This window comes from Cyprinus carpio, chromosome B13 (assembly GCF_018340385.1).
Source record: "Cyprinus carpio isolate SPL01 chromosome B13, ASM1834038v1, whole genome shotgun sequence".
Classification (NCBI taxonomy): domain Eukaryota; kingdom Metazoa; phylum Chordata; class Actinopteri; order Cypriniformes; family Cyprinidae; genus Cyprinus; species Cyprinus carpio.
The window spans coordinates 30,207,224-30,217,350 of NC_056609.1; the positions used below are offsets into that span (position 1 = coordinate 30,207,224).

Consider the following 10,127-nt stretch of genomic DNA (forward strand, 5'->3'; position numbering starts at 1 on the left):
TCTTATCTTGACCGTATTCAAATATTTTGACACTAAATTAAAAACGCAAAAACCACTGATTGCATTCTGGCGCTCTATGCAATGATAACATTTATTATAATGCATAGTGTTTTACAGGCTGATATTACTGACATACTGTAACTGTGGAAGCTTGTTTTTTTACAGGAACTAAAAGTGTAAGTTTTATTAAAAGTGTAAGTTTTATTAAAAAACTTCTTTATCTCACAATTCTGACTTTTTATATCTGAAAAATTCTGATATAAACTCGGAAATATTGAGATATAAACTCGGGGATATTGTGATATAAACTCCGAAATACTGAGATATAAACTCGGAAATACTGAGATATAAACTCCGAAATACTGAGATATAAACTCCGAAATACTGAGATATAAACTCCGAAATACTGAGATATAAACTCGGAAACACTGAGATATAAACTCCGAAACACTGAGATATAAACTCCGAAACACTGAGATATAAACTCCGAAACACTGAGATATATTGTGATATAAATTGGGGTATATTCTCCGAAACACTGAGATATAAACTCCGAAACACTGAGATATAAACTCCGAAACACTGAGATATAAACTCCGAAACACTGAGATATAAACTCGGAAACACTGAGATATAAACTCGGGGATATTGTGACATAAACTCGGAAAAATTCAGATATAAACTCGGAAACACTGAGATATAAACTCGGAAACACTGAGATATAAACTCCGAAATACTGAGATATAAACTCCGAAACACTGAGATATAAACTCGGAAATACTGAGATATAAACTCGGAAATACTGAGATATAAACTCGGAAATACTGAGATATAAACTCGGAAATACTGAGATATAAACTCGGAAATACTGAGATATAAACTCGGAAATACTGAGATATAAACTCGGAAATACTGAGATATAAACTCGGAAATACTGAGATATAAACTCGGAAATACTGAGATATAAACTCCGAAATACTGAGATATAAACTCCGAAACACTGAGATATAAACTCCGAAACACTGAGATATAAACTCCGAAACACTGAGATATAAACTCGGAAATACTGAGATATAAACTCCGAAACACTGAGATATAAACTCCGAAACACTGAGATATAAACTCCGAAACACTGAGATATAAACTCCGAAACACTGAGATATTAACTCCGAAACATTGAGATATAAAACTCCGGAAACACTGAGATATAAACTCCGAAACAAACCCTGAGATATAAACTCCGAAACACTGAGATATAAACTCCGAAAACACTGAGATATAAACTCGGAAACACTGAGATATAAACTCCGAAACACTGAGATATAAACTCCGAAATACTGAGATATAAACTCGGGGATATTGTGACATAAACTCGGAAAAATTCAGATATAAACTCGGAAATACTGAGATATAAACTCGGAAATACTGAGATATAAACTCCGAAACACTGAGATATAAACTCCGAAATACTGAGATATAAACTCCGAAACACTGAGATATAAACTCGGAAAAATTCAGATATAAACTCGGAAATACTGAGATATAAACTCGGAAACACTGAGATATAAACTCCGAAACACTGAGATATAAACTCCGAAACACTGAGATATAAACTCCGAAACACTGAGATATAAACTCCGAAACACTGAGATATAAACTCCGAAACACTGAGATATAAACTACGAAAAAATTGAGATATAAACTCCGAAACACTGAGATATAAACTCCGAAAACACTGAGATATAAACTCCGAAACACTGAGATATAAACTCCGAAACACTGAGATATAAACCTCCGAAACACTGAGATATAAACTCCGAAACACTGAGATATAACTCCGGAAACACTGAGATATAAACTCCGAAACACTGAGATATAAACTCGGAAACACTGAGATATAAACTCGAAAATATTGCAATATAAACTCAGAAAAATTCCGATAAAAACTCGAAAATATTGAGATATAAACTCGGAAACACTGAGATATAAACTCACAAATATTGCGATATAAACTCGAAAATATTGAGATATAAACTCGGAAAAATTCCGATATAAACTCGGAAATATTGCGATATAAACCTTTTTTTTAAATATAATAATATAATACTTTAATATAATATTTTAATATAATATAATACTGCGATATAAACTCTGAAATATTGCGATATAAACTCGGAAATATTGCGATATAAACTCGGAATTACGAGATATAAATTGCAGAATTACAGAATTGCAGATAACAGAAGTCAGAAGTCAGAAAGAGCTTAATTACCAAGTATGTTTACACAAACAAGGAATGTGACTTGGTGACAGTGCAGAAGAAAGTACAGACATAGTGTAGACATACACAGTAATTACACAGTAGAGATGGAATATAACTCTAATATAAGAAAAACAGAAAATCAAAAAGCGCACTATAAAGAAGTAAATTAAATTACGAGATACATACTCAGAATTATGAGATATAAACTCAACTGTGAGATATGAACTCAGAATTATGAGATATAAATTCATAGCTGAGAAATACAAAGTTTGAATTGTGAGAGAAATGTCACCTTTTTCTTTTTTTTCATTCAGTACTGGTAACAAGCTTCGATACAAAACAATATGACTTCCTGTAGATTGCGTTGAAACGATGCATATTCTGAAAAGCACTTTACAAATAAATTTAATTTGATTTGACTATTTCTAATGAATCTGTAGGCAGTTAATTCTGATTAAAATTCAATTAGCAATGAACTAGTATTTTATTGTGAAGGCAGTGAGTGATTTTTTGCCATCATTCACACACGCAGTACTCCCTCGACGCTCCCTCCAGCAATCCGAAGTCCTTCTGTGCCACTCTGTTATTACAAGATCGAAAGAATAAAAATACGCTGAATTACGGCGGTCCACAGGCCCCAATCACAGATCACAATCTCAACTATTACAAACATCCCGAGCAGACGGTGCAATGATTTCCAACCTCCACGGCCGAAACGCTGCGGGCCCAGTGTTTTTCTATAATATCAGATTACTAGGAACAGCTAACCAAAATAACATATTTCATATCGACTAACATTGACCTTGGACACGAAGCAGATTTAGCTGTGGCGAGTCCTGAAGGACAACGGGCGGCTACACGCCACAATTACACCAAAACCGGTCTGAAACCAACAGCAGCATGAATGCAAAAACAATACAGATCCACAGAGCTTCAGACACTACTACAGCAGGACCGGGACTTTCTCTGAGATGCTTTAAAGTACCATATAAACATCACGCTACAGTAGTAGCCTACTACAGTACACAGCAAGTCACCAGTGTATTTCAGCACAAAAACAAACAGACCACCCACAGCAGGTTTAGTGCTGCTCCACACAGATCAAGTCAGTGTTTTCTACGAGCTCGGTCCAGTTACATACAACGATAAAATCCCTTACGAACAAGTTTCTTATCTGTGATGATACCAACAACCTCCTGGAGACCTTACATGCAATATACACCAAAATACAGAGTATAAAGAGTATCAACATTCTACTCGAGAAACACTTCTGATTATTATCAGTGTTGAAAACAGTTGTGCTGCCCAATGTTTTTGTGGAAACTGTGATACATTTTATTTTTTTCAGGATTCACAGATGAATAGAAAGTTCAAAAGAACTGCATTATCTGAAATAGAAATCTTTATAAAATTATAAATGCCTTTACTGTCACTTTTGAATTTAATGTATCCTTATAGTTTTTATTTTTTTCATTATCTGAATTTGTATTTTTTTTGATTATTTTATTTTCTCATTATCAATTACATATGTGATATGTTACCTTTTTAGATTTAATAAAACATTATATAAAATATTGTGCATTTTGCTGATGCTTTTATAAAAAAAAAAAAGGAAATTATGGTAAGAACACTTCATTTCCCAGAATGCATTTAATTTATTGAAATCCTTACCTATTGCTCTTTCTGTCGATACAAAAACTAGTTCAGCGTTCTGTGTGGTGTAGCTCACTTTAGCATTTAAAAGAGTGGTAAAGTCTCAGATCCGAACTATAAATTACAATCAGTCCTAATGATGTGGGCGTGTTTGTAGCATTGGCTGATTTGCATAATTCCATGAATCAGGTGCTAAAACTGCTTCATTCTGAGCGAATCCCTCACTGTTTATTTCACACATGAAGCGGGTCGCTGCTACACGATCATCAATATCCATCTAAACAAGTGTGAAACCAGACACAGCTAAAGCTCTCAACACGCTCTCAGCTCCACGACCCTTCAGGGGCCCCGTTAACACACGTTCACCAGATCAGACAGAAGCTGTTTTATGATATTTAGCAGAGCTGGAACGCTAGCGGGGAGACGCTTTAAATAACCCCAGCGTTCAGCGGCCGGTGAGAGAGACCGCTAATGTATCCTTGGCAGACGCGCTGTTTTCCTTTCTTAACATTTTTAGGCAGTGGACCCTCCAGACGCACTCAGACACATTCTTGGGTTTTCTGCACAGCTCAGACGGATTCATTAGTGTATCAGAGTATTATTCATTTACTGCTCCATCTGAGGCGTGACTGACCGCAAACGCTGAGATAAAACAATCAACAACACTCTCTGCAAGATGAGAAAAGAAAAACCCGAGGTTTAAAGGAGCGGTCCACTCACAGCTTTGTTAACTTTGTCATGCATATTCATTTTAACTAGAAAAACAATGTTCAAAGGTCTTGAAATTGTATTATTTTATCTTGACGACCATAAACGACCAGAAGGAAATGCTGCTGATTAAAATAGTAATTAAAAATGGGGTCAGTCAGATTTTAAATTACTTTTTTTATTTATTTACTGGAAGAAATTAGTTTTGTTTTTTTCAGCAACGATGCATTAAATTGATCAAAGGTGATTCTTATTAAGTATTTTTGTCTTTTTCAGGAAAACTTCTTAAAGCAACTTGTTTTCTGAAACAAACAAATAAATTAAAGCAAACTCAACTTAAAACAAAAACAAATATCTGCCAGTGGATGGAGTCAGAAAAATTCACTAAATTCAAAGGGAAAACACTTTTATTTTTCTGATCCCACTGGAAGATTTTTGTTTTAAGCATAAACTCATTTCTCAGGAGACAAGACTTAATATCTTATGTCAGTATTTTGAATTTATTAAATTAAAAGGGATGTATTTTTATTTTATATTTTTTTTTCATTTGTATTGGAAAGCATAACATTTTTATAAAACTTTTTTTCAGTGTATAATGTTACAAAAGATTTCTATTTCAAATAAATTTTGTTCTTTTGAACTTTCTGTTCATCTGTGAATCCTGAAAAATAAAATGCATCACGGTTTCCACAAAAATATTGTGCAGCACAACTGTTTTCAACATTGATAATAATCAGAAATGTTTCTTGAGCAGTAAATCATCATATTAGAATGATTTCTGAAGATCATGTGACACTGAAGACTGGCGTAATGATGCTAAAAAAAAATTTTTTTTGATCACAGAAATAAATTATATTTTAACAGATATTAACAGAGAAAACAGCTATTTGAAACTGTAATAATATTTCACTTTTTTTTTTTTTTTTTTTTTTATTAATCAGATAAATGCGGATTTGGTGAGCAGAAGGGGCTTATTTAAAAAAAACATTCTTACCAATCCTATACTTTTGTATGTGCACTAAATTTTTATATTTCCTAAAAATTTTGAAACAACAAGAAGGTGAGTAAATAATGAACTTCACACTGTATTACACTCAGATTTCATTAATAGAGCTGTGTGTCTTCATCTGATGAGAGGAAATCTGCACTGATTTCTGTGAAACCAGAGGAAACATATCACACACTGATATAACCCACCTCTTGCCTCTTAATATCAGAGCTTATGCAAAACTCACAATGTGTTTCCTCTCTGTCTCAGGCTAGAGTACAGTATGAGATCACAGTTATTTCCATCTGTTACTCCACTGCCCTGCAGGTCTTCAGACTGTCATTCCACATTAATGATGACAGATATTTCAGCGTGTTCGACTGACGTCCTTCAGTCACTCTTTCCAAAAACTAAACACAGAACATCGAGAGAGTGATGTGAAATATTGATGAAGAAGCAGCGCTGAGTTCAGTGAGAGACCGGACTGAAAACTGCAGCGATGCACTGATGGAGTATTGCACAATCACTGCTGTTTATCTTACCGTACTTCAGAGTTACATTTAGAGGAATCCTTTCATCCGTCAAACACACATGGAAATGTTTAGTATAATGTTTATGCTGTTCTTTTCTATAAAACAACAACAACAAAAAACACTTACATTATCATAAGTTACTTCTAAATTTGTATGAAATCATATTTTATTATATTGTCAGGTGGTGACAAATATAAACTTAGCTCTTAAGTCTTTCTTAAGTAAAATTAATAAATAATTAAAAATTAAGATTTTTTAAATGTTTTTTGAAAAGTGTCTCCTGCTCACTGCATTTATTTAATCAAATATACAGTTAAAATGTGAAATATTATTACAATTTAAAAAAAAGCTGTTTTCTATGTGAATAGATGTTAAAATGTAATTTATTTCTATAATCAATGCTGAATATTCAGCACCCAACCTCTAGCCCCATTGTACTGCTTCGGTTCATAGGTCTCGATACTTCAGCCTTTTATGTTGATTTGCTTCACCACTTGCAGCCTCCCGTGGGATAGTTAGTTCCACGATGAGCGAGGACTTTTGTGAGGTTGACCACAGTATTGTGTGTGGTGTGGTTAGTTTTGTTTTTAATTTCAGTGTCGGGCAGTGTCCAGCAGGGGTGTTTCCATTTTTGTAGTTGGCTTTACTGGAAGCTGTCCTGCTCTTTGGTATTGCGGTGGCTTTTGGGTTTTGAGGATTTGGGCGTTGGTGGAGGGAGAGCAATGGTGGTGATTCTCCTTCCCTCCGGGATAATCGCCAGCTTTCTCAGAACCAGATTGTGTCTCCAGGTGTAATGTCCTTGGGAAACACTGTTTCTGCAGCTGAAGAGGGTATGCCTTAGCGTTGCTGGGGCTTGACAGAGTGGACATGATGGATCTTTTCCAATCCATTGGTTTAGGTCAGGGGTGCCCAAACTCGGTCCTGCAGAGTTTAGATCCAACCACAATCAGACACACCTGAACCAGCTAATCAAGCTCTTACTAGGCATACTAGAAACTACTACTACTACTACCTACTCCTGTTAGGTGTGTTGAAGCAGGTTGGAGCTAAACTCTGCAGGACATCGGTCCTCTAGGACTGAGTTTGGGCACCCCTGGTTTAGGTTCTTGGGTGTGGGGAGAACATCGTAGTTGGCTCTGATGATGAAGCTCAATCTGCCTTTTTTTTAGAATTTTGTTCTAATATTTAGAGAAAACTAACTTAGCAGATCAGTTTGTCTTTTGTGTGACTGATATCAGACTGAAATCAGTCCTCAATTCATATATCTGAGAATTCAAGTCAAGATGTAATTTCGTCTCAGAGACTCCTGCTATGAAAACTGACTCTGAATCACTGAATCATACAAACTGACTCTGAATCACTGAATTGTACATAATGAATATTGATTATTGATTACTGTATAATATGAATTTGATTTGATTAATTGTTTAAACTGACTCTGAATCACTGAATCATACAAACTGACTCTGAATCACTGAATCATTCAAACTGACTCTGAATCACTGAATCATACAAACTGACTCCGAACCAATGAATCATACAAACTGACTCCGAACCACTGAATCATACAAACTGACTCCGAATCACTGAATCATACAAACTGACTCTGAATCACTGAATCATTCAAACTGACTCTGAACCACTGAATCATACAAACTGACTCTGAACCACTGAATCATACAAACTGACTCTGAATCACTGAATCATACAAACTGACTCTGAATCACTGAATCATACCAACCTTTGTCAAAAAAAAAAAGAAAAGAAAAAAAAACTGAATAAAATTTTTGATTTCAAACTTTTGACTTTTAGTGTAATTTGACATCAAGGTGGAGTTAAAATTAGGGTTTGAGGGTTTGTCTTAATTCTAAAAAAATAAATAAATTAATAAGTAAATAGAACATTATTTTCCAGCACCTGACCAATTAATACTAGCATTCTATTCTATTCTATTCTATTCTATTCTATTCTATTCTATTCTATTCTATTCTATTCTTTTTTTTAAACACCTTTCTGTGCTAGACTAACAGACTTGTCAAAGCACTTGTATTCTGTTGTTCTCTCGCTGGTCTGATTGCTTTTATTGTTCTCCTCATTTGTAAGTTGCTTTGGATAAAAGCGTCGCTAAATTATTAAATGTATTTGGAAAATAAAACCAATTTTTGGTGGATATATAAGCAAACCTACTGTTTTTAATGTTTGCAAAAATGCATGCAGAGTTATATAAAGAGAAGATGTATGCGTTTGAAATCAATTTAGAAATACAGTAAAACCTACAACTCTAAAGACGAAATAAAAGAGAAGCGCGCTGGAGAACATCCTAAATCGATTCACATAAAAGAGGTTTTCTACTGAATAAATCGACTTGAATTAAACATGAATATCTGCTCCGTCTGTTGCTCGAGATGTTTAACGGAGTAACGACGGCAGAATGATAACGAGGGACTACTCTAAAAACGTCTGAGGAGAAGAGAGGAGGCGTATGTGAGCTCCTGCCGTTTATTTATCCTCGACTCAGAAACAAAAGTCAGACGAGGGAAGTCCGTGCAGAATCATGAATGTCACGCTTCCTAGAGCAGGAAAAAGACTTCCCGAGCAAAACAAGCCACGGGTCCCAGCTCAGGAGTATTTCTGTAGGTTCACATCACTCAACAGAAACCCCACTGAGGCCTTTCTAACAGATTATTTGCTGATATTTGGATTATTTATAAAATTTTAAGTCAGAAACCGTGACTATAAATCAACTACAGTAGTCACATGACTCCAACGTCACCAAACATTATTGTTTTTTCAGAATCTTATATTATATAAATATTTTTTTTCGTGTGTTTTGGTTTAATAGTTTGTTTGAGAGAGCAATATTATAAACACACTGAGGCTGTGATAGCGACTAGTTAGTAGATGAGTTCATCTGGTTAATGTCCAAACAACATGTGATCACATTTAGACGTTTGTTTGCCTTTTTTAAGACAAATAAAACATCCTTGTTCTTCTAAATATTACTGATGTATTTTGTCACTGAACACAAGAATATACAGAAACTTCACAGCAACCTGACAGAATAAAAGTTCGGTTTTACTTGAAATTGTGACAGCATAATTTTTTTTTTAATTTTAAATAAAATAATTCTAAAAAAATATAAATAATTAGGATGATCAATTGTAATAAAATAATTATTAAAATGTATGTGAATAATCACACTATTATTCTTCCATGTTTTAATTTTAACAGTAAACCTTCGTTTATGCAGCACTTTGCAAAAAAAAAAAAAAAAAAAAAAAAAACTAAACGATAAAAGATAAATTAAATAATGTTCTGCCTTCATTTGATTACTAGAAAAACTTGCATCATTACCACCCAAACAACAGAGGAATTCTGATAAAAAAAACAACGGACAGTAAACAAACCAAAAAATTAAGCAGGGCACTGCTATTATACTAACTAGAATTGTTTTTATTAATACAATTAATTAAACATGCTTTTTGATTATTAAAACTTTAGTTATCCATTGAAATAGAATACAGAATAATTTTAACAGAAAACACAGATTTTGGTAAAATAAATAAATAAAACAGTATTTGAGAAAAAAAAACAAAAAAAAAACATTAAATGTACTTTATTGGGCCCTAAACTTTTTGTTTTGTTTTGTTTGGATAAACTTTTAATAAATTGTTGTAAAAATTTACAACAACAAAAACTAGACATGCTTTAGGATTATTGAAAATCTATAAAAATAAAAAAGGGGAAAAACGGAATAAAGTAAAATTGAAATAGATTAAAAAAATAATAATAAAATAAAACATTTAAAAAAAAAAAACTTACAAAACCCACTGACTTCAAGATAATGACGCTGGAAATGTTAAAATACATTTCATTTCCAGGTTTTGGTCTAAAAAACCATCATCCCTGCTGCACTCTATGATGAGTAGAATTATAGTGAAGTGATGAAACTCTGACGTTACAGTACTGGAGGTCTGGGAAA

At 33.7% G+C, this 10,127-nt stretch overlaps 1 protein-coding gene across 1 annotated transcript in view; it reads right to left on the bottom strand.

Moving 5' to 3' along the window:
- Nucleotides 1-4,026, bottom strand: part of LOC122139340 (adhesion G protein-coupled receptor A2-like) — a 38,969-nt gene extending 34,943 nt beyond the window's left edge. The window contains exon 1 of the mRNA XM_042736143.1: nt 3,935-4,026. The gene's annotated coding sequence lies outside the window, so the exon portion shown is untranslated. The remainder of the gene's footprint in view (nt 1-3,934) is intronic.
- Between the last annotated feature and the right edge of the window lie 6,101 nt (nt 4,027-10,127).